We start from the raw sequence: 24,064 nt of genomic DNA on the forward strand, positions 1-24,064 counted from the left end.
TGCGGAAGACAGCTGTCCAAGAACGTGGTTGACTTCCACCAAGTGATCATCCAAAGAGGAGCTTCACATCATTATGTCGTCTACATAACTGAGGTTGCCTCGGCGGCGGCGGCGGGGCACGCCTTGTTGAGGAAGATGTTGAATTTGGCCGGCGGGTTAGCATAGCGGAATAGACACCCGGTAAAGGTGTATTGTTTGTTACCTAAGCTGAGTGCCAACTCGTATTGATCCTTGGGTTCCACTTGAACGATGTTTTCATCATTGGTGGGACCGGCAGGGTTAACTGTGACGATAGCCTAGTGAGTCTTCAGCCGTCTGCGTCTTCAGTCAAGAACAAGTCAGGTGGAATGTGTCAAACCATGGGCACACTTAGAGTGACGTTGTGGAAGTCAGAACGGATGGTTTGTCCAGAATTCCTGTTTGGAAGACTGGGAACACACGCAAGAGGTTCCGAGTTGGTGAGGGACCACAGTACATTGTTGATGGTGTCTACCTGGACGGAAAGTCTGCACCCACCAAAAGGGTGTGGGGCGCGTCTGGGACACCCAGGAAATAGTGGGTCAGTGAGCGCTGAGTACACTGAAGATTTAAGGCACACACGCCTACTGCAGAAATGGAAAGGAGGCGAAAGAAGTGTTTGGGTTATGATCCTGCAAGTCATCAGCAAAAGTTGTAGGGATGGCTGATTTGTCAGCCCACAAGGAGAGGACAGCGTCAAAGAACTGAACACCTCCGATGATGCGAGGGGCGTACCCTGCGTCGGCCGGTGGCGGATAAAGGTCACACAGGAAGATGTCGCGGCTTCGCAGCTGGTCCCGCCTTGGAAGGTGTTGGGTCCCAGTTCCCTGTGGGGGTGCCTGCTTCCATGTGTGGTGGCTGCGCCCGAGTCACAGTGCACAGCTGGGACCGGTCATGGCCCGGGAGTGTTGTCGGCAGAGGCTGCCGCACCTGGGCCCAGATCTGGCGTTTCTGATAGTCGATGATGTTTTTTTTTTATTGTCTCTTGCATCTTGATTGATTCTATTATTGCATGCGCTGCTGATCTATTACCCCTAAAACCATATTGACTTTCTGATAAATGAATCTAGCCTTGGGCACTAAGGGTTAATATTCGGAATCAATGCATGCCAGTGGGTTAACTTTATAGGTGCTGTCCCCCCTGGCTAAGCGTAGGCGGCTCTTCCCCTCTGTTGGCTGCCATGGTGGCGGCTGCGTCTTGGCCGTTCCCTGGGTCTCTTGGGGGGTGCTGTGTTGCGGTGCTCTCCCCGGTGTCCGGGGCGGTCCATCGCTCCGTGCCCTTCTTGTCGTCTCGTCCCCCCGTCCCGTCCTCCTCCCCAGTTCGTCTTCCTCCCCCTCCCCTGGGCCGACTCCATCCCTAGCCCGAATCTCGGTGCTCCGTGGGCCGGGCGGGCGGAGGGGGGTTAGTGTTGTGCCTGCCACGCTCCAGTGAGCCTCCTGGCACCTCGGGCGGGCCCCAGTATCCGGGGGGCAAGCTCTATCGCCCCGTCATGCTGTCTCCATATGTCCGCCGAGGTCCCGTTGGGGGGTTGGGTGAGTGGTGGTGCGGTGGGCGGGCACGCCTCCTGCCCCCGCCTGTTTGGGAGAGGCCCCGCTGGTCGCTGCTCTTAACTCACTGCACTAATTTTGCACAATACACTTTGTTAATAGACACATAGGGCACATAACACACACTTTAGAGGTGGGGGGTAGGGTGGAGACACCGTCTTAGCCCTACTACTCCCCTCCAATTTTAATGCACCCCACAACTAGGGGGGGCGGGTGTGTCGGGGTGGGGAGCCATCGGTCAGGGCAGACCGCAGTATTAAGCAGTGCTGCGATCCCCCATCTGTATCCCCGCCGCGCGACTACGCCCGCCCCTTTTTTTTTTTTTTTTCCTGGAGAGCTCAGTATTGTTCATTCGGTAATTTTACAGATTTGACATGTCACCATCATTGCTGTCTTTTTTTTTTTATATATTATTTTTAATTAATTTTTATTTTGTATGTGGGTGAGTATGTGCAAGTGTGGGTGCGTGTGAGTGTTAACTTTTTAATCAAAATTACTTGAATACAAATGCAAAAAAAAAGTATGAATGATTGTTTCACTAAAGATAATATGGCACATTCCTCACATCTGACCGGAATTTACAATCAGTGGTTAATGTTATGACCAGTGTTGTTACTTTCCTAAGTGGCTGTACGTAAAAAAAAAAGTATTACCTCATAATGTATGTAGAATGCAGAATTTTGTTGTCCATTTTGAAGAGAATTTCAAGGAGAAAATGTTTCTCTTGCATTTGGGAGTGACGTCACATCGCATGTCATGTTTTCTCAGCGGAAGACGCAATGCCGGGTCACGTGTACCAACATGTGTGAGCACTCGAAGTCTGGCCAAAACAATAGACACTACGACGTAAACAATGGAAGAAGCAGGAGGAGCTCCACAAACAGGTGCATTTGCCATTATATCGCCTTTTTGTCCAGTAAAGATGACAAAAACCTCTTAGTGCGTTGCAAACTTTGCACTGGCTCAAAAACACTGACGACCGCTAAAAACTCCACATCCAATTTGAGGAAACACTTGTTATCACAGCACAGCGTGATACAATTCGACAGCCCCGGCGAGAGCGATAAAATTTGAACATGTTACAACTTTCTAGTATCGCGTCACGGGCCTACTGAGACGTAGACGTGTACGCGCGTGATTTTTCACATGCACGAATGTCGCGTATCGCCGAGGGGGATTCGTGTCACCGAGGGGGAGGGGGAAGGTGATTTTCGCCTTGTCGCCATGCTTCCATAAGAAATTAATTGAGAGCGAGCAACGTCAGCTCCCGTGTGCAGAGCCCATTAGATAGGTCAATAATGAAAAATAATAATAATAAAAATAATAGTCATAAGCAAAGATTGTCTTTTTGCTGCTGGAGTTAGCCTGAGTTAGCTGTTAGCCTGAATTAGCTATACAAACGCCATGTCAGGTTTCACCCTTGCCTTTTGTGCATTTGTTGCTGGATATATATATATATATATATATATATATATATATATAATGATTTTTATTTATTTGTTTATTTATTTGTTTGTGTGGTTGTTTATTTATTTATTTATTGTGGAGGTAGAATTAGAATGTGCAATTTATTTTTTTGTTAAAATTTAATAAACTTAGGCACAAAGAAATACTGCACACCCGCGTCCCCCACTGAGAAACAGATGGGTAAGGAAGAGCTCAGCAGCTTTTCCAGAAAAAGACAGAAGAGAGAAACAACCTCCTGTTTTTTTCCCCACCTTTTCTCTTCTTGTCCTGTCCTGCCAGCACGCAGTCTGTCCTTCAGTCCGGCCATTAATTGGATCTCCTTTTGAGGCACTGTTAAAAACAGAAAGGGAAACTGTTTGATGCTCAGTTCTCACAGTATGATCTCTTTTGACTCAGGATTCAGCCACTGACACATTCACACACACACATGCGCACGCACACACACATCTTACAGTACAATATTTTGTTCCCTCCAAAATGGTTATACTATATGATCATACTGCCAATGCATTTATGTGTGCATGTGTGCGTGTGTGCACGTAAGACAAGATCAAAACTGCAACATGATGCACAAAGTGAATTGGAAGACACACAAAACCACACCCTTCAGTGCAAATATGCAACGTATTGTCACCATCACTTTGTTGTCTACTCAACAAAGGTTAGACACTGTATTTTGGAGAGGAGAGGTTTTTTTTTCTCAACATGAAAAAGCCATCCTGCCATTGGTTCAGAGCATTCAAGTGCCAATAGGATATCTTAGCTCGGCATTCAGTGAACATGTCACACATCAGTGAATGTTGTTCCAAGACAAAGTGACAACTGAAAAACAATTTTAATTTGTCTGATCCTTCGTTCAGATCTTACTCATTTGTAAACGTCTTAGTTTGAACTTTTAGACTGAACAGTTTGTTCTGGAACCGGAATTTCTTCACATTTTGTAAATGTAGTAATGGAAAATGGAGTGTAAAATACTTACACTGAGGTCTTGAGTGACATTATGCGCGGTTCAATACACCCTTCTAGTGTGACGTCACGTTTGTGCGCCGCCCATTCTAGAGGACAGGTCGACAACACGAGTGAATGAGAAATCAAATTAGTCAGACGTAGAAAGTAGGTGGAACATTTTCTAAATCCGCGACCAATGCAATAGTAAACTTCTGTGCGGCCTACGGTTGCTCAAAGAGAGAGAGGAAATCGTTCTTTCGGCTATTTCGGGTAGTGATTTTAAACCCGGGGGAAAGATGAAGGAGTTGAGTGAAAGAAGATGAGCACGGTGGCTAGCGAATCTACGACGTGACTGCTTTGTTCCCTCAAAAGATACAAGAATATATTCAGATCACTTTATATTTGACACGAGGCCGAGAAAGGAAAACTCAGATGATGAGTAGGAAAAAAAGCCAAACAATTACTAGTTTTATTTTCAACAAAAAATCACCTCAGAAAAAATGAGGGAAAAAACAAGGCACTGGCAGAGACAAACAAAAGGCGCTCTCCAATAAAGTAGGTAAAAACGGGAACAAAAACACTCACGAGACGAGACGAAACAAAAAAAAGGACCATGGACCAAGGCTGTGAAAAACGCTTCTGTGGACACTAGGGTAACACATTGGCAAGTGACAGGGGAAATGCGGACTATTTAACAGCTGGGGTTAACAGGGACAGGTGGGAACAATCAGGGATAACAACTGTTAACATTGTTAAAAATTTTTACTGTTTCAATTTATATTTTAACCGTTTTGAATTTAGTTATAGCTGTGTAGTAATAAGAAAACAGTTAATTCAAATGTACTCGATGTATAGTATCTTTGTTTTAGTCCCTGGGAAAGAAATGTCTAATAAGGTTTCTGTTCTTATCTATAAAGGGGTATATGTTTAGAAGAGTGCAAGACTGTTCATAAATCATCAGGTCAAGAGGTCAAGAAAGGACTAATTATTTTCCTACATCTGGAGTAGACTAAGATACGAGCTGAGGATTTATTATCAGTTTTTTGTATTTCACTCTTCCCACAAGGACAGGAGACAGGGGGGGGGGGGGACTATTTTCTGTAAACACTGTTTTTGTATAAGTTGGGATGAGTCCAGAAGGAGGGCACATTTAGGAACAACTGCTGATTCAGTGGGGTCCTTTATGTCTTCAGAAATTTCTGAATAAAATCTCTTGCAAGAAAGCCTCTTCACAGATCTCAACTTTGAGTTTTATTTCAACACGCAAGAAAACAAAGAACGTTTTCTATCAGATGGTGACGCCAGACCTTTTGACGAATACAGGCTGCGGCGTTCACGGACAGGCGGAACTTCTAGGCGCCTAAATAATTAATTACGGTAAGTGGAGACGTTTATCCACGTAGGGAAGTTCTGTCTGTTTGGGACCGCTGCAACCGGTTTTCGTCTTCTAAATTGACTAAATTTTACATGAGGTCTGAGTGAACAGGTATTAGTAGAGTTTGAAGTCATTTGATTAACGGAGGGACGCGAAGTCCTTGATTTTGGATTTTACTACGACATTGAACTATACACGTACGTGGTGACGAGGATCGTTGTTTACGGAAGTACCGTCACGTTGGTTTATGCGCAGCTGAAGAAGCATTAAGAGACATAGAGGAACAGGTAGACGTAGAGGCTTTATTACGCCTCTACTAAGAAATCGGTAGATCCGGATATAAGTTATTTTTTATATTTTTATCAACGAAGGCACGATGTATTTTGTGAAGTGTGTCCATGCGCTTCGGAGGTATTTCATGTTTGTCTGTATTTTGTTAAGTGTGTCCGTGTTTTTTCGGTGATATTTCATGTTTGTCTGTGGTTATTTTTATAAGTTTGTTTATTTTTTGAGGGGAGGAACGAGTAACGTTGTCGAATAATTTTAACCTATTGAACTATCATACCACAAGTGAGACGTCACTGAATTGATAAATATTAATACGACTTGAATATAATAATAACTAAAGAGGTGAATAATTAATATAAATAATGGAGGGCGGTTTTGACCGCGACACCGAATGGTTTGACCTAAAAGTACTTCCGGTTCATAGTCGGAACTTATTCAAGTTAAGTTAACAAGTTAAGAATGCTTCCGAGGTTTCAGTCGGAGCCATGCCCGCGAAAAAATAGACGTAAAATGAAAGTACTATTGAATGATTGGATGACGGCTTGCTGTGAAAAAGGTTGGTTTCCACCGTTGACATCCGCGGTTTGCTTGATATCTTTGATGAAAGCGGTGGAATTGGCATGTGTGAAAAAACGGCAATCGCTGGACAAAATGGTACGAGAGACATTTGTATTTTCTTCAAATGGTAGAAGAGTCAGACGAAATTGTAAAAAAGTGGATCGAATGATGATTAATGCTAGAATGTTGGCTTTGGGCAGTTCAATTAAAATCGCTCGGATGGCTATGATAGAAGCTGGTGATGACAAAGTGGTTAATTTGGAAATATGTTTGAACCTATAAACCCGTTTACTGAATTTCCATATACTACTGCTATTCAGATGCTGCAAAATTTGCAGGCGCCTATATTGACTGCAGGCCGCGGCTGACGGCTTGGCAGCTGGCGTAAACGCCTCTGTGAAACAATTTGAGGAAAAATTTGACAAAGTGTTGGCTATGAAGGATGGCCCGCAGGAAAAATTGACTTTTTTCCTCAGGAGATGGTAAATAACATCTCTTTTCACCGGGTACATCGGCTTGGAGCCCGTAGAGGCAACCAACCCCGTCCTATTATTGCCAAGTTTGAGCATTTTAAACAGAAAGAATTTGTAAAAAGTAAAGGACGGGAGCTTAAAGGGACCTCATTTGGAATGAATGATCAATTCCCGAGAGAGATCAATGAGCGGCGAAAGGTACTGTTTCCTATAATGAAACAAAATAGGCAGGAGGGTAAACGGACTAAGATAGCCGTTGATAAGTTATATATCGATAGCCAACTATTCCGGAACCCCAATTCCACTCCCTGGCTGTTCTGATTATTAGGTGTATACATATACTGTATATGTGGTTATAAAACCAAAAATATGAATACTTATTATGTTTAGGCTATATTATAAATATAATATTAATACACAACTATATCTAAAGTATATTTAAACAAAAAAATCTCGCTTGGGTTACTGGTGTATTTTTATGTTTAATCCCCTGTTAATTTCCTTCACTTTCACCTCCCTACTCGTTTTTGCACTGTTTTATTTACTTACACGTTACCTCATATTTTACACAAATTACATAAATCACCTAACCACTTTGATTCTATCCTATAAAATGCCAGTGGTGGCAAATGGCCTATACAGATATGTACACAGGACTGAGTTTATATTGTTTGTATGCATAAATCAATTCTGGTTTCCTGGAATGTTTGTGGCGCTCGCTCACAGGCAAAAAGAATAAAAACTTAAGACCATCTCTTAAAATTAAAAGCAGATATTTGCCTCCTACAAGAAACACACCTACAAAAATCTGAAGAAAAATTACTTATTGATAAGAATTTTAGCCAAGCGTACTCTGCCCCTTATAACAGTAGACAAAGGGGAGTCTGTATACTCATACATAAGAATTTACTCTTTACTCTAAATAATACAATAACAGACCCAGAGGGCCGATACATTATTATTCAGGTGACTATATTTAATAAAATATATACATTTGGTAATTTATATGCCCCTAACAATGATGATCCGGCCTTTTTCCATGAATTTTTCTCTAAACTGTTTAAATTAGCAGCGAACTCTACTATTATTATTGGAGGAGACTTTAACACAGTCTTAAATCCATTAATAGATCGTTACAATCTGCAAAAGTAATAGGGGAATATATGGATGACTTTGGCCTCGTCGACAGCTGGAGACTTAACTCTTTGACTGCCATAAACGTTATAAAACGTTTAGCATAAACCTAGGGAAGGGCGCCGAGGACGTTAACTCTTTGACTGCCATAAACGTTATAAAACGTTTAGCATAAACCTAGGGAAGGGCGCCGAGGACGTTAAAAGACGTCCCCTATGTTTTTTTTTTTTTATTTTGAAAACGGGTGCAGGAAAGCCTTGGGCAGCTGTGCTGAAAATATCAGGCAGATCAGGTAAGTTTAATGACTTGTTTTGGCCTCTAGATGGCAGCGATGACTCTCCTTGCACTTTGGGTGTGCCGCCCACCGTGGGCGTCGGTATAAAAGGTGAGGCGGAGCTAGAGTGGAGTGGAGAGGTAGATGGAGAAAGCAAAAAACATGGAGGACAAGAAAGCAAAGATGACGACCGGTGGCAAGCAGCTCACGCTTGATCGGTATTTTCAAAAAGAAACCTGTGCTAAATTGAATGTTGGTGGCGATGACGATGAGGATGGAGACAACGAGGTTGACGCCGAAGTTGCGGCTTTGACACGACGTCTTCGGCCACGTCTTAAAGCGACGCCGGTTAGCGGTGCTAACGCTGGAAAACGTGGTGCACGTCCAAGTACTTCTACAAACGCGGACGTTGATTCGGACGACGAAGAGTACCCCGAGTCGGATGGCTATTCTTCAGAGGAGTGGGTACAGTCTGATCTTCGCGAAAGTGATTCGGACAGCATTTCCTCCGCAGAAGAGTGTGACGGTAAGCGCAAACTTGCTATGAGATACTTTTCCGGCACGCTGCTAGCACCTCGTGTAACGTGAATGTACAATTCATAGATCGTGGATCGTGCTCACAGCCACAACCTACAGTTTCCACGACAAAGAGAGGTATAAAAAAACGTGTTTTCAATACACTGCAACAACAAAAGAAAACGGTCTTTCGATATGATTGTAATTGTATATATTTATTTCAGCTGCAGCTCGTCGGGCTCAAGGTGACGCGTCTCACCGTGAGCAGAATAAAGGTAAAAAAAAAATGATTCTCCAACTCAGCACGAGTAAAATATTTGATGGTAAATGTCTTCTATAATTTACAGAATGTGCATCAACCAGCGAATCCAAGAAAAAAGGTAAACATATATATTTATATATATATATTGCTTCACACTGATCTAAAATAAATATTATGATATTGAAATGTATATTTGCAGATCCCAAAAGTTCTGGCTGGCATGAAACAGGCTGGCAGCCAAACACATTCCTGTTTACTGAAACTCCAGGACCAAGGGGTGCCGCAGCAGAGCTAAACTCAACCCTGCCAGCTGACTTCCTGCAACTATTCCTCACAAACGAACTTCTCCAGCACATTGCAGACCAAACAAATTTATATGCACGGCAGTCCATGCAGAAGCAGACTGAAAGTCTGCCACACTGCAGGAGTCGTGCTTGGAAGCCAGTGTCTGTAAGTGAATTGAAAACATTTTTTGCACTCCAATTTCTTACTGGGTATATAAAAAAGCCCAGTATAGAAATGTATTGGACTCAAGATGAAATTGAAACCACACCATTTTTTAGTCGCGCGATGCCTCGAAACCGCTTCCAGCTTATCTGGAGTTACCTACATTTTAACAATAATGAGAGACATAGTTCAGATGACAAATTATTTAAAATCCGCCCTGTGTTCAACCATATTGTAAATAAATTTAAAGAACTGTTCCAACCCGGTAGGAATGTGTGTATTGATGAGGGAATGATGAATTTTCAGGGCCGTCTATCGTTTAAAGTTTACAACCCCCAAAAACCAATCAAATATGGAATTAAGTCATACATCCTGTGTGACTCCCAAACAGGATATTGTTTTAATATGCAACCTTATGTTGGTACTAGTTGTTCTCTGCCGGATACCGTGTTTAATTTGCTAGATCGTCTGCCAGGAAATGGGTACACGCTCTTTATGGACAATTTTTATAATTCAATTGGGTTGTGTGAACGTCTCCTGGCAGCACGTACAAATGTTTGTGGTACTCTGAGAAAAAATAGGGGTGAACCAAATGAGATCACTTCTCTTACAAACACTGGCCTCGGGGTGGGGGGGAAATTGGTTAGACACAACACAAATGTGTTGGTTGTGGCATGGCAGGACAAGCGTTTGTTGAGGATGGTGACTACTTTTCACCAAGATGAAATGCGGACAGTTGATGTGTGGCGGAAGGCACTAAAAAAAAGAGTGCCTTTCCCGAAACCTGTATGTGTTTTGGATTACAATTCCACAATGAATGGCGTGGATAAGATGGACCAAAACATTTCTTATCACCCATTCACGAGGAAGACATTGAAATGGCACAAAAAATTTGTTGCCTATCTGTTTCAAATATGTTTGTTCAATGCCTTCATCCTGTACAAAGCTAAACATCCTGGCAAATGTCAGCATTTTTTGGAGTTCATCCAGCAGGTGGTGAGAGGGTGGCTCTTACCACAGGACCAGGAGGAGGACATTGCAACAAACATTCAAACAGAAGGACATGAGGAAGCCAGACAGAACACCAGGTCACCATATACCGATCCTGAAAGTCGACTTGATGGCAACATGGCAAAACACATACTGCAGTATATACCTGCTACCCCCCGGAAACAAAAGCCAGCAAGAAAGTGTAGGGTCTGCACTCGAAGGGGCATTCGCAGCGAAACGAATCTGTGGTGCAAATCCTGCTGCGTCCCCTTGCACCCAGGGCAATGTTACACTGTATACCACACCAAAAAAAAACTTGTGTAGTTGAAACATCCACAGAATTGTAAATAGAAACACATGCACACACCACACATGTACAGTTGCACAGTTGCACACGTTTGTTATTACACTGTTGAATGTTGAATGTAAATAAACTGTTATTTTGCTATCAAAAAACACTTTTTCATTCTTGGTGGTAGTGTTTTATAGAAGTAAAGCACTATTTAGGTGTTTGTGGCATCATTCATGGACAAAAACAAGTGTAAAATTCACTAGAATGCATGAAATAATATCGTTTCACTAAAAGCTTGATTTCTCCATATTTTGGTCCAAAACAGGCGAAAATGGGTCAAACTAACCATTTTCTATTGTTGATTACTAAAGAACGGAATAAGGTAGAAACAAACTTTTTTTTTCTGATGAAAGATGAAAGTCCAATCTTTCATTTGGTAGTACGTGTGTTTCCATAGTCCAAACAGAACATTTTCTGTGGACCTTGAAAGATCAGTCAAAATGCTTAAATCGGCTGGCACTGGCGGCATCCCTTTTCTGAAAACGTCTGGCAGTCAAAGAGTTAAAAGACGTCCCCTATGTTTTTTTTTTTTTTTTTCAAAAACGGGTGCAGGAAAGCCTTGGGCAGCTGTGCTGAAAGTATCAGGCAGATCTGATTAGTCAAAGACTCGTTTTGGCCCCTAGAGGGCAGCGATGACTCTCTTTGCACAAGGTTGGATGGGCCGCCCACCGTGGGCGTCAGTAGAAGACGTGAGGCGGAGCTAGAGTGTTGAGGAGACATGGCTGAATAAGCCCACAATGGCTGCCCAAGCAACCGGTTGCAAGCAGCTCACGCTTGAGCATTTTTTTCAAAGACGGAAAGCATCAATCAATACTAAAAAGCGCATTGATGTCAACGATGATGATGACTCCGAGCTCTACGCCAAAGTTGGAAGCTTTGGCGTGACTGTTATGAACACGTAGTAAGCCTCACCGGCTAAGCGCGGCTAGCGCGGCTAGCGCTGCTAAGGCCGGAAAACGCGCACAATAGCCGGCCGGGTACTTCTACACAATCGGACATTCGATCGGGCGATGGAGAGTTGGCATCGACCAATGCAGATTGATGATGATGACGATGATGACTCCGAGCTCTACGCCAAAGTTGGAAGCTTTGGCGTGACTGTTATGAACACGTAGTAAGCCTCACCGGCTAAGCGCGGCTAGCGCGGCTAGCGCTGCTAAGGCCGGAAAACGCGCACAATAGCCGGCCGGGTACTTCTGCACAAGCGGACATTCGATCGGACGATGGAGAGTAGTCGAAAAGCATCGACCAATGCACATTGATGATGATGATGATGGTCACTCCCGAGGTTGACGCCGGAGTTGGAAGCTATACGCGGCCGTTATTCTCTCGTCATAAAGCCTCACCGGCTAGCGCTGCTAACGCCGGAAAACGCGGAGCTGCACAAGCGGACATTCGATCGGACAATGAAGAGTACCCCGAGTCCAATGCATATTCATCGGAGGAGCGGGTACAGTCTGATCACGGAGAAGACACTGTTTCTGGACTACGATGCCACCATGAATGGAGTGGATAAAATGGATCAGAACATCTCCTACCACCCGGTATAGCAACTGAAGGACGCGAGGAAGCGAGACGTAACACCACCGTAACGTAACCGTAGCATGATCCTGATATTAGACTTGATGACACACTGCAGTATATACTTGCTATTCCCCGGAAAAAAACGGCCTGCAAGAAAGTGGCGCACGCGAAGAGGCAATCTGTTGTGCAAATGCTGTTGCGTCTCTTTGCACGCAGGAGAGTGTTACAAAAAGAAAAACTGTCGTTGAAACATCCACATATTTGTAAATAGCACCACAGTTGCACACATTTGTAAATAGTTTGCCAAATTGTTGTCAAATTGTTACACTGTTGAATGTAAATAAACGTATTTTGCTATCAAAAAACACTTTTTCATTCTTGGTGGTAGTGTTTTATAGAAGTAAAGCACTATTTAGGTGTTTGTGGCATCATTCATGGACAAAAAGAAGTGTCAAATTCACTAGAATGCATGAAATAATATCGTTTCACTAAAAGCTTGATTTCTCCATATTTTGGTCCAAAACAGGCGAAATTGGGTCAAACTAACCATTTTCTATTGTTGATTACTAAAGAACGGAATAAGGTAGAAACAAACTTTTTTTTTCTGATGAAAGATGAAAGTCCAATCTTTCATTTGGTAGTACGTGTGTTTCCATAGTCCAAACAGAACATTTTCTGTGGACCTTGAAAGATCAGTCAAAATGCTTAAATCGGCTGGCACTGGCGGCATCCCTTTTCTGAAAACGTCTGGCAGTCAAAGAGTTAAAAACCCAAATAAGAAGGAATTTACCTTATTTTCCGCTGTGCACCGGTCCTTTTCAAGAATTGATTTTTTTCTTACAAATAACTCTATTGCTGATAAAACTGTTACAAAAATACATCCTATTATTATTAGCGACCATGCACCAATCTCCCTTTCCCTACAAGTTGATTATACCTTTAAACCACCACCGGCATGGCGTTTTAACATCTCACTGCTAAACGACGCAGAATTTGACAAAATTATAAGAAAAGAATGGGCAGACTTTTTGGAAATAAATGACTCTCCAGAACTATCTCCATCTCTTCTCTGGGAAGCTGGGAAAGCTGGGGAATTAGAGGTAAAATGATATCATATTCATCTTATAAAAAGAAACAGGATAAATAATTAGAAAAAGACTTGGAAGATAAAATTAAACAACTGACGGATGAGTACGCAATAAACCCAAATAACCAAATATGGACTGATTTACAAAATACAAAAATACAGTTAGACGATATGTTAACTAAAAAGACAGAGTTTATAATACAACAATTGAGATACAACAACTTTGAATATAATAACAAATCAGGTAAATTTCTTGCAAACCAACTTCAACGTAATCGGGAAAAATCGCTTATAACGGCTTTTAAAGGGACAACTGGTGAATGTACTGATTGATTGTAATTGATTAAGCGACATAACTGTTTTAAAAATCCAATGATTTCCGCCACCCTGACTGCCTGGTGGAAGGCACTAGAAATGACAAAAGCCCAAGTGGAGCCCTGTGGGCTTTCTCCCCTATGGCATAACCCCGACTTTCAAATTAACAACCAATCGTTTTATTTGAATGTGTGGGAGCAGAAAGGAATTACACATCTCCACCATCTCTTCTCAGATAATATGTTTATATCATATACATCCTTGCTCCAAAAATACAAAATAAAAAACGGAAATTTTTTACATTATCTGCAAGTTAAAAGTATGATAAAGAAACAAATTCCAACACTTCAGGGTACGCTCCAACCGCCTGTTTTGGCTAAAGATATTACCAAACTTTCTCCGACAACAACAAAAAAACTCTCAAAAATATATAAGTTACTTTCATATACTGATAAAACGTCTTTACCCATCTCGAAATGGGAAACAGACTTGTCTATAGCTCCGGAATCTGACTTTTGGATTCAAGTTTGTGAAAACGTTTTTTTAAACGACAAAACACACAAATTTACAACATATCCAATATAAAATTATTCATAGAACATACATTACGCAATATATGATGAAGAAAATGGGACTCTCAGACTCCGACATTTGTCTCCAGTGTTTACAAAACACTACAGACACTTATTTTCATGCTTTATGGTTATGTACTCCGGTTATGTGTTTCTGGACTAAAGTCTTAGAAAAACTTTCCGCTGTCTTGGACTGTAGGATACCGTTCTCTCCAAACTTGTGTTTGCTAGGTGACTTAACAACAACTGACTTACCACATAAACAATTTCAATCTATACTTGTAGCCCTTACTATCGCAAAAAAAACAATTCTTGTTAACTGGAAAAATAAACAACTCTGAATATCGACCAATGGTCTAACCTCCTAATAAATCACATTTTAATGGAAAAAATATCTGCCTCAAATAAAAACCAAATGTCAAAATTTAAAGAAACATGGTCTACATACCTTAACCTAAACCTGGTTACTTAATTCTGCCTGTTAGCGAGAGCCACAGCAGCGTGATAACTTACATTGATGTTTCTGTATTTGGCAATTTGTAACTAATGGTTGTGTTTTTATAGTCAGGAACCCAGCTCCTGCCAACAGGATCGAGCAGATTCGCCTCCAATGGGCACTAAGGGTTAATATTCGGATTCACGGCATGCCAGTGGGTTAATTCTATAGGTGCTGTCCCCCCCTGGCTGGGCGTGGGCGGGTCTGCCCCTCTGTTGGCTGCTGGGTGGCGGCTGCGTCTTGGCCGTTCCCTGGGTCTCTTGGGGGGTGCTGAGTTGCGGGGCTCTCCCTGGTGTCTGGGGCGGCGCCGCTCCGGCGCGGTCCGTCGCTCTGGGCCCGGCGACGCGGTTAGGGGCCTGTGGGCCGCCGGGGTGCCCCGTGGTTCCCTCTCCCCTCCCCCTTCCTCCCCCTTGCTGCCTCTCCCTCCTCGCCTCTCCTCGCCCGTCCTCCGCCTCCCAGTCCCTTCTCCCTCGTCACCCTTCCTCCTCCTCTCCCCCTCTCTCTGCGGCCCTGCCGCTGCCCCCTGCCCTTCTTGTCGTCTCCTTCCCCCCTCCCTTCCCCCTCCCCGGTACGCCTTCCTTCCCCTCCCCTGGGCCGGGGGCTCCATCCATGGCCCGGGTCTCGGTGCTCCGGGGGCCGGCGGGGGTGGCTGGGGTTTGGTGTTGTGCCCGCCCCGCTCCGGTGGGCGTCCTGGCGCCTCGGGCGGGCCCCAGTATCCGGGGGGCGAGCCCTATCGCCCCGCCGGGCTGGTCCCATATGCCCGCCGGGGTCCCGGTGGGGTGGGTGGTGGCTTGGTGGGCGGGTGCGCCTCCTGCCCCCGCCCGGTTGGGGAGGGCCCCGCTGGTCGCTCCTCTTAACTCACTACACTAGGTTTGCACAATACACTTTTATAGACATATAGGGCACATAACACACTTTGGGGGGGTGGGGTAGGGTGGAAACACCGTCTTCACCCTACAACTCTCCTCCAATTTTAATGCACCACACAACGGGCCCCCCCCCCCCCGGGCTTGTGGGGGTCCCATCGGTTGGGGACCGCGGTATAGAGCAGTGCTGCGGTCCCCTGTCCGTGTCCCCCCCCCCCCCCTATTTTTTTTTTTTTTAATGCACCACATACACTCAGTGACATGCCTGGGAGGCGGGTGGATCGGAGCGTGGGGATATCATTTCCCTCGGCTCCGGTTCACCTGCTCCTAATTTTAATGCACCACACACACACACACACACACCCCCACACCCCCCCCCCACACACACACACACACACACACACACACACACACACACACACACTGGGTGGGGTCACATTCACGGTTTAGGGGTAGATTTCGCCAGTCGGCGAGCTGGCGGACTCAGTAACAGGGGTTAACTTTCACAAAGAACGCTGGGGTGATGACCGGGGCCTTTCCCCGCTGGGCCTGGGGTTCGGGGGTGTCGGCCGTCCTCTGGTGCCCCTATCTCCCCTTCTGCCCCCGGTGTTCCGTCCCTCCACGCGGCGGGGGGTGGGGTGGGCGCGGCTGCCCTCTCCACTCCACTTTCCGGCCCCTCTTCGGCGCCGGTGCCTGGGTGCGGGGGGTCCCTGGGGGCTGGGGGTTGGGGGGCTGCCGGTTGGTCGGGGTGGGGTCGGGGGGGGTGGTGTCTGGGGGCTTGGGGTCCTGGGGGCGGCCGGGGCTGGGTTGGGGTGGATGGCGGGGGTGGATGGGGGCGGGGGGGTCGTGGGGGGTGCTGGGGTTGTGGGCCGCTGTTGGAAGCGTTGACGTGGCGGCTATGATCACGTCATAAAGCCTCACCGGCTAGCAATGCTAACGCCGGAAAACGCGGAGCACAACCGAGCACAGGCGGACGTTCAATCGGACGATGAAGAGTACCCCGAGTCCAATGCATATTCATCGGTGGAGCGGGTACAGTCTGATCACGGAGAAGACACTGGTTCTGGACTACGATGCCACCATGAATGGAGTGGATAAGATGGATCAGAACATCTACCACCCGGTATAGGAACTGAAGGACATGAGGAAGCCAGACGTAACACCACCGTAACGTAACCGTATCATGATCCTGATAGTAGACTTGATGGCAACATGGCCAAACACACACTGCAGTATATACTTGCTATTCCCCGGAAAAAATGGCCGTCAAGAAAGTGTAGCGTCTGCACGCGAAGGGGCAATCGCAGTGAAACTAATCTGTTGTGCAAATCCCGTTGCGTCTCCTTGCACGCAGGGGAGTGTTACACAAAAAGAAAAACTGCAGTTAAAACATCCACATAATTGTAAATAGTACCACAGTTGCACACATTTGTAAATAGTTTGCCAAATTGTTGTGTCAAATTGTTACACTGTTGAATGTAAATAAACGTATTTTGCTATCAAAAAACACTTTTTCTTTGTTGGTGGTAGTGTTTTACATAAGTAAAGCACTGTTTAGATGTTTGTGGCATCATTCATGGAAAAAAAAGGTGTCAAATTCACTAGAGTGCATGAAATAATATCGTTTCACTAAAAGCTTGATTTCTCCGTATTTTGGTCCAAAACAAGACCATTTGGATGAAACTAACCATTTTCTATTGTTGATTACTGAAGAACGGAATAAGGTAGAAACAAACTTTTTTTTTCTGATGAAAGATTAGAGTTCAATCTTTCATTTGGTAGTATGTGTGTTTCCATAGTCCAAACACAAAATGCTTAAATCGGCTGGCACCCACAGCATCCCTTTTCTGAAAACGTCTGGCAGTCAAAGAGTTAATGCTAAAGTTTTGACACCCACGCTACCGGTGCCAAATCCTCATTCTGCTCTGTCACAGATCACCCCATCACACACGCATTTCACCTGCATTGATCTTGCAAATGCATTTTTTTGCATCCCTCTTGACCTGTCTATGCAGAAGTATTTTGCATTTACGTGGAATAATGAGTGTTACTCTTACACCCGGCTTCCTCAGGGTTTTGTGTTGTCTCCTGGAGTTTTCAATGCTTCCCTTCGACAGCTGCTGTCACCTCTCCAACTTCCTCCTGATGTTCTTTGGTGCAGTATGTGGATGAACTCCTCCTGGCTACACCATCCGAGGAGTCCTGTCTTCAAGCTACACAGCTCCTTTTGAGCCACCTGGCTTCGGTGGGCTTGAAGTGCTCCAAAGGCAAACTCCAAATTGCCCGACCTCAGGTTTCATTCTTGGGTCGACTTATATCGAGGCATGGAACAGGTATTTCTCCGTCACACAAAGATGACATTTTGCACCATCCCAAACCGACAAATGTTAAACAAATGTTGGCTTTTCTGGGTCTGTGCAACTATTCCAGACATCATGTTCCGGATTTCGCGGAACTGACTCATTCTCTCAGACAATTAGTGAATAAAAAAGGAATGAGAAACCTGTCACATGTTCTTAATTGGACTCCAGCTGCTGAGAACTCTTTTGTTCTGCTGAAACAGTTTTTGTCATCAGCTGCGGCTCTTGTCGTCCCTGATTATACTAAAATGTTCTTCCTGGATGTTTCTGAAAAATCCATCAGTGTGTCGGCTGTTCTTTTTCAGAAGGGGGAAAATGGTAATAGACATGTTTGCCTTTATGCATCAACACCTCTTGAAAAATATGAACAACGTCATCCTCTGTGTGCAGCTTTTGCTTCAGCATTAGCTCGCCTGATTCAGAAAACATCTCATATTGTGTTACATCACCCGCTGACAGTACGTACATCACATAGTACAGTGCAGTACATAACCAGCCAAGCATTTACTATGACAGGGGGACAACAGAGAAAGATTGAATCAGTTCTGACACAACCTCACATTTTGTTTGTACATGAGGGAATTAACATGGCAGAAGGTATGTTGGAGGGACAATCCCACTGCTGCACTCAGCGAATTTTGGAAGAGAACTCACTGAGAAATGACCTTTACGACATCCTAAAGGACGACCCAGACTTGACGTTATTTACGGACGGCTGTTGTTTTAAGGGCAATGATGGACTCCAGTCAGGTTTTGCTGTAACACAGATGATTGGAAAAACTTTTGACCTGATAGTGGCAGAGGGACTCACAGGGCCACAGTCAGCTCAAAGAGCAGAAATAGTGGCTGTGACAACTGCATTAAAAATAGCAAAAGATAAGACTGTGAACATTTACACTGACTCTGCGTATGCGCATGTGGTGGTGCATACAGCCATAAAAGAATGGCAAAGAAATGACTTCATGACTGCTTCGGGGGCACCTATCAAACACCATCAAGACATATTTGATTTGAAAGACGCCTTACTTCTGCCTAAAGCAGTAGCTGTATTAAAATGTAAAGGACATTCAAAAAATAATGATTTTGTGTCAGTAGGAAATTATTCGGCAGACAAGGCGGCAAAACAAGCGGCGGGTTACAGCCCAACACTACAATTGATGGTGAGCGAAGGTGAATTAGGAGAAGGACAAAAAATAACCACAGAAACAATTAAGCTGTGGCAGGAGAAGGCCAGTCTGGAAGAACAAAGTGTGTGGCTGTCAAAAGGAGGACAAAAGGATGGAGCAGGTATATGGCAGAAACAAGGTAAATATATCCCATCGCAGAAACAATTAAAAAACCTGATTTCTGAAGCCCCTGGTTTGTGCCATGTTGGCACAACGGAAATATTGAGACGACTGCGCAACTGGTGGCATCCTTACATGAGACAAATTGTTAAAAGTGAACTGCAGGACTGCAGTGTTTGCAATAAATTTAACAGTATGCCTACATCTAAACCTCCTCCGGGCACTCACGATCCAGAAGTGACTGCCCCGGGACAGGTAATTTTAATGGATTTTACTGACATGATAAGACAAGTGGAAGGATACCGATATTTGTTGGTAATTGTGGACTCCTTTTCCGGATGGCCTGAGGCATATCAATGCAAATCTGAAACAGCAGAGGTCGTGGTAAAACATTTGATTAATCATTACATACCATCACATGGGTTTCCCAGAAAAATTAGACCAGACAATGGAACCCATTTCAGAAATAAACATCTACAAGAAGTAGAAAAAACATTGGGGCTAAGATATAATGTCACTAAACTCAGCCAAAGGCCGGACTCCGTTTGAAGGTCACAAAAACAGACCATTTCCGGCTACGATGGCACCGCTGGGTGAGTCGCACATTGCAGGACCTCCAGTACTCAAACAGTTAGCATCTACGTTCTCCAAGCTAAAAAAAAAAGTGGCCAGATGCTCCTTTAGAAATAAATGATTGTGAATATGTGTGGTTAAAAGTGACTAAAAGAAAATGGTCTGCCCCTAGATGGACCGGACCCCACAAGGTCACGAAGAGAACGTCTTGTGCAGTGCGCTTGCATAAAAAGGGGGACACGTGGTACCACATCTCATATACCAGATCCACCTCTGGCTCAGCGATCCCACCACCTGCGGACCACCGGACGACCCGACCTGAGGGCCACAACTGCTGATCCATCAATTGGCGAGCTGCCTCCTATGAGGACATCATTCAATGGAGATTGAGTCAAGTGCCCTTTTTCTGGGCATCATTCCACAACGATTGAGTCACATTTGGGAAGATAATCCCGGTGACCAATCCTTGCATCTCTGGCAGTTGACCGGGATCCTGACAAAAAACTAACACGCCACTCTTTTCATTCAACAAAGAACTTCATCACGAGATGGCTTCGAGGCGGGAACACATCTCCAAATGCTGCTACATCACGACACTTTTTCTCATATTGATTTTTTTTTTTTTTTTTTTTTTTTAAAGAGCTCAGTATTGTTCATTCGGAAATGTCATCATCATTGCTCTTTATTATTATAATTTTTTTTTAAATATATATATACATATATATATACATATATATATACATATATATATACATATATTTATTTTTATATATATTTTTTTTTTGTATGTGGGTGAGTATGTGTATGTGCGTGCGTGCGTGTATTTGTTAGCTCACCAAAAACCTATTAGAAAAAATCCCATACCGTTCACTTAAACCGAACACCGCCGTCAGGAGACCCGAGGGGACCAAAGAAAACCAAGGAAGGTGAAATCCAGCACCGACCAGACACCACCCACCGGGCCACCCACCAGAATTTTTCCCCAACCCAAGAAACATCTAAATTCCAACAAATCCCCAAAAAAATAAAAAATCAGGGAGACCTCAAGAGACCGAAGGAGAGATTGAGGAAAGGAAGGAAGGACAGACAAAGCCGAGTGAGATCCACAGACACCAGCCTCCACCGATTCAATGACCTGAGGAGGAAGCAGATTGTGTCTGAGTTTCGATAGATGCTGGTGTGGTGGATCTGGCATGCATGAAAATCTCCACCAAAGAGGGGAGCCGTCGACCCCTGCCAGGACAGAGCAAGCGCAACACCTCAGGGCCCCCCAGGCCGCGGCAGCGCCAAAGGACGACCCCCGGGCCCCGCCAGGGCCACCGACCGGAGAGCAAACCCAGGAGCAGGAGCGCCCCCCCCACCCCAACACGGCCCGCGCCCCCGACCCACCCCCGGCATCCACCCCAACCCAGCCTCAGCCGCCCCAGGCCAACTGCAGGCCCGCCAGGCACCCCACCGGCCCCCAACCCACGCACCCCCCACGACCCCCCGCCCCCACCCACCCCGCCATCCACCCCAACCCAGCCCCAGCCGCCCCCAGGTCCCCAATCCCCCAGACACCCCCCCCAGCATTCCCCCCGCAACCCCCCCCCCCCAACAAAGCCGCCCCCCCGACCGCATCCCCGACCATCCGGCAGCCTCCCAACCCCCGACCCCCAGCCCCCGGGGACCCCCCGCACCCAGGCACCGGCGCCGAAGAGGGGCCGGACAGCGGAGCGGAGAGGGCAGCCGCGCCCACCCCACCCCCCGCCGTGTGGAGGGACGGAACACCGGGAGCAGAAGGGGAGATGGGGGCACCGGAGGACGGCCGACACCCCCGAACCCCAGGCCCAGCGGGGGAAGGCCCCGGTCGTCACCCCAGCGTTCTTTGTGAAAGTTAACCCCTGTTACTGAGTCCGCCAGCTCGCCGACTGGCGAACTCTACCCCTAAACCGTGAATGTGACCCCACCCAGTGTGTGTGTGTGTGTGTGGGGGGGGGGGGGGGGTTGTGTGTGTGTGTGTGTGTGTGTGTGTGTGTGTGTGTGTGTGTGTGTGTGTGTGTGTGTGTGTGTGTGTGTGTGTGTGTGTGTGTGGTGCATTAAAATTAGGACGGGGACACGGACAGGGGGACCGCAGCACTGCTCTATACCGCGGTCCCCAACCGATGGCACCCCCACAAGCCCCCCCCCCAGTTGTGTGGTGCATTAAAATTGGAGGGGAGTTGTAGGGTGAAGACGGTGTTTCCACCCTACCCCCCCCCCCCCCCCAAAGTGTGTTATGTGCCCTATATGTCTATAAAAGTGTATTGTGCAAACCTAGTGTGTGAGTTAAGAGGAGCGACCAGCGGGGCCATCCCCAACTGGGCGGGGGCACGAGGCGCACCCGCCCACCCCACCGGGACCCCGGCGGGCATATGGGACCAGCCCGGCGGGGCGATAGGGCTCGCCCCCCGGATACTGGGGCCCGCCCGAGGCGCCAGGACGCCCACCGGAGCGGGGCGGGCACAACATCAAACCCCAGCCACCCCCGCCGGCCCCCGGAGCACCGAGACCCGGGCCACGGATGGAGCCCCCGGCCCAGGGGAGGGGAAGGAAGGCGTACCGGGGAGGGGGAAGGGAGGGGGGAAGGAGACGACAAGAAGGGCAGGGGGCAGCGGCAGGGCCGCAGAGAGAGGGGGAGAGGAGGAGGAAGGGTGACGAGGGAGAAGGGACAGGGAGGCGGAGGACGGGCGGGGAGAGGCGAGGAGGGAGAGGCAGCAAGGGGGAGGAAGGGGGATGGGAGAGGGAACCACCGGGCACCCCGGCGGCCCACAGGCCCCGAACTGCGTCGCCGGGCCCAGAGCGACGGACCGCGCCGGAGCGCCGCCGCCCCAGACACCAGGGAAAGCCCCGCAACGCAGCACCCCCCAAGAGACCCAGGGAACGGCCAAGACGCAGCCGCCACCCAGCAGCCAACAGAGGGGCAGACCCGCCCACGCCCAGCCAGGGGGGGACAGCACCCACAGAATTAACCCACTGGCATGCCGTGAATCCGAATATCAACCCCTGGTGCCCATCAGAGGCGAATCCGCTCGATTATTACGGTATTGATTCTCCACGCATTCCCTGGATCATATCCTGGACTTATAATAACTCAATTGCTGTGACAGTTGCCCCAAACACGAACACCTATGTTAAAATTCCAATTAAATCTTTGAAGGGATTTAGGAGAGGGAAGCAGTCAAAAGGGGGGGACTGGGTGAAATACTGGTGGTATTTGACAGGACATGTTTTACGGCGAGACTGGAGTGCTTTTATGACCACCCAGAACGGACGATACTGGCCTCCTGGAACTAGCGAGGAGGCAATTTTCTTTAGCAAAAGGATAACATTGCGTAAAATGGGAGGTCGACTCGATTTGACCTTTGCTCTTCCTGATGGAAATATACGGCCGCCTAATGCAACTCTATATAACACCTCCTGTTTTGGGTTATTGTTATGGGCATGCCCCTTTTACATTATCACATGCCAACCTCTGTGAGACTCAATTCACATTAATTAATGGATAAAGGGTACAACATGGATTTTCGAAATTAAAATGACCTCATACCCATCAGATGCAAGACCACTTTTTTTTGCTTTTCCTGAAATGTTTGTAATAGATAATGCAAGTATTTATCAAATAATGAACACATTCTTTAAATGTTATAAATGGTAAAAAAAAAAAAAAAAAGTTTTTTTTTTTTTTTAAATAGTTGACTGGGCTTTTCAGGTGTTCCTGTGGTAACTATGTAGCAATGGCAACAGTGATGGAGAGCATGTGCTGTCACGAACAGCAAAAGGTCAAGACCAAGTTGTTGGAGTCCCAGCAGCAGATCTGGTGTATCACCCATCACTGGGCGTTTGATAGCTGTGTGCCTCAATGTAGAAGTCCCGCAAACCGCTTATTTTACTTACCAACAACACTTCCGAGACTATTTTGGAACAGAGTAAGTATGATTACTGGTTTTGTATTTTAAAATAAGATGAATAATTTAATATGTATTTTTCTGTATGTCCATGTGGAAGAGGTACACTGCCTACAGGCAGTTCATCCGCTGGTGCTACCAGTTCCTGGGCAGGCGTGTGAGGGTACCGATTCCTTAATAAGAACATTTCCATCCAATGACAATGATGACAAAGGATACCTCAAAATATGATATAAATAAATAATTCATTCAAAGTATAAATGAACAACGAGAGATCAGTTATGCGTATACATTTAAAATTGTATTTTACAAATGTACTTGCTGCTTGCGAGTCATCACTCAAACTATTCAGTGATCTATCTCTCACATAAAAAAAAACTCAGCTACTACTCCACTGTAAATGAAAAAG

General features: G+C 45.9%; 1 long non-coding RNA gene across 2 annotated transcripts; it reads left to right on the top strand.

Moving 5' to 3' along the window:
• Positions 1-7,946: 7,946 nt before the first annotated feature.
• On the top strand, positions 7,947-9,970 carry LOC147165160 (uncharacterized). Of its 2 annotated transcripts, XR_015096561.1 has the most exons (5): positions 7,947-8,609; positions 8,687-8,737; positions 8,824-8,874; positions 8,947-8,979; positions 9,061-9,970. It is a non-coding gene; the product is annotated as an uncharacterized LOC147165160 (long non-coding RNA). The 2 variants fall into 2 exon arrangements; XR_015096560.1 differs by having other exon boundaries at positions 7,947-8,737.
• Positions 9,971-24,064: the final 14,094 nt, after the last annotated feature.

The sequence above is a fragment of the Leptonotus elevatus genome, chromosome 11 (assembly GCF_054856555.1).
Source record: "Leptonotus elevatus isolate MCC_2025b chromosome 11, RoL_Lele_1.0, whole genome shotgun sequence".
In the NCBI taxonomy this organism is placed as follows: domain Eukaryota; kingdom Metazoa; phylum Chordata; class Actinopteri; order Syngnathiformes; family Syngnathidae; genus Leptonotus; species Leptonotus elevatus.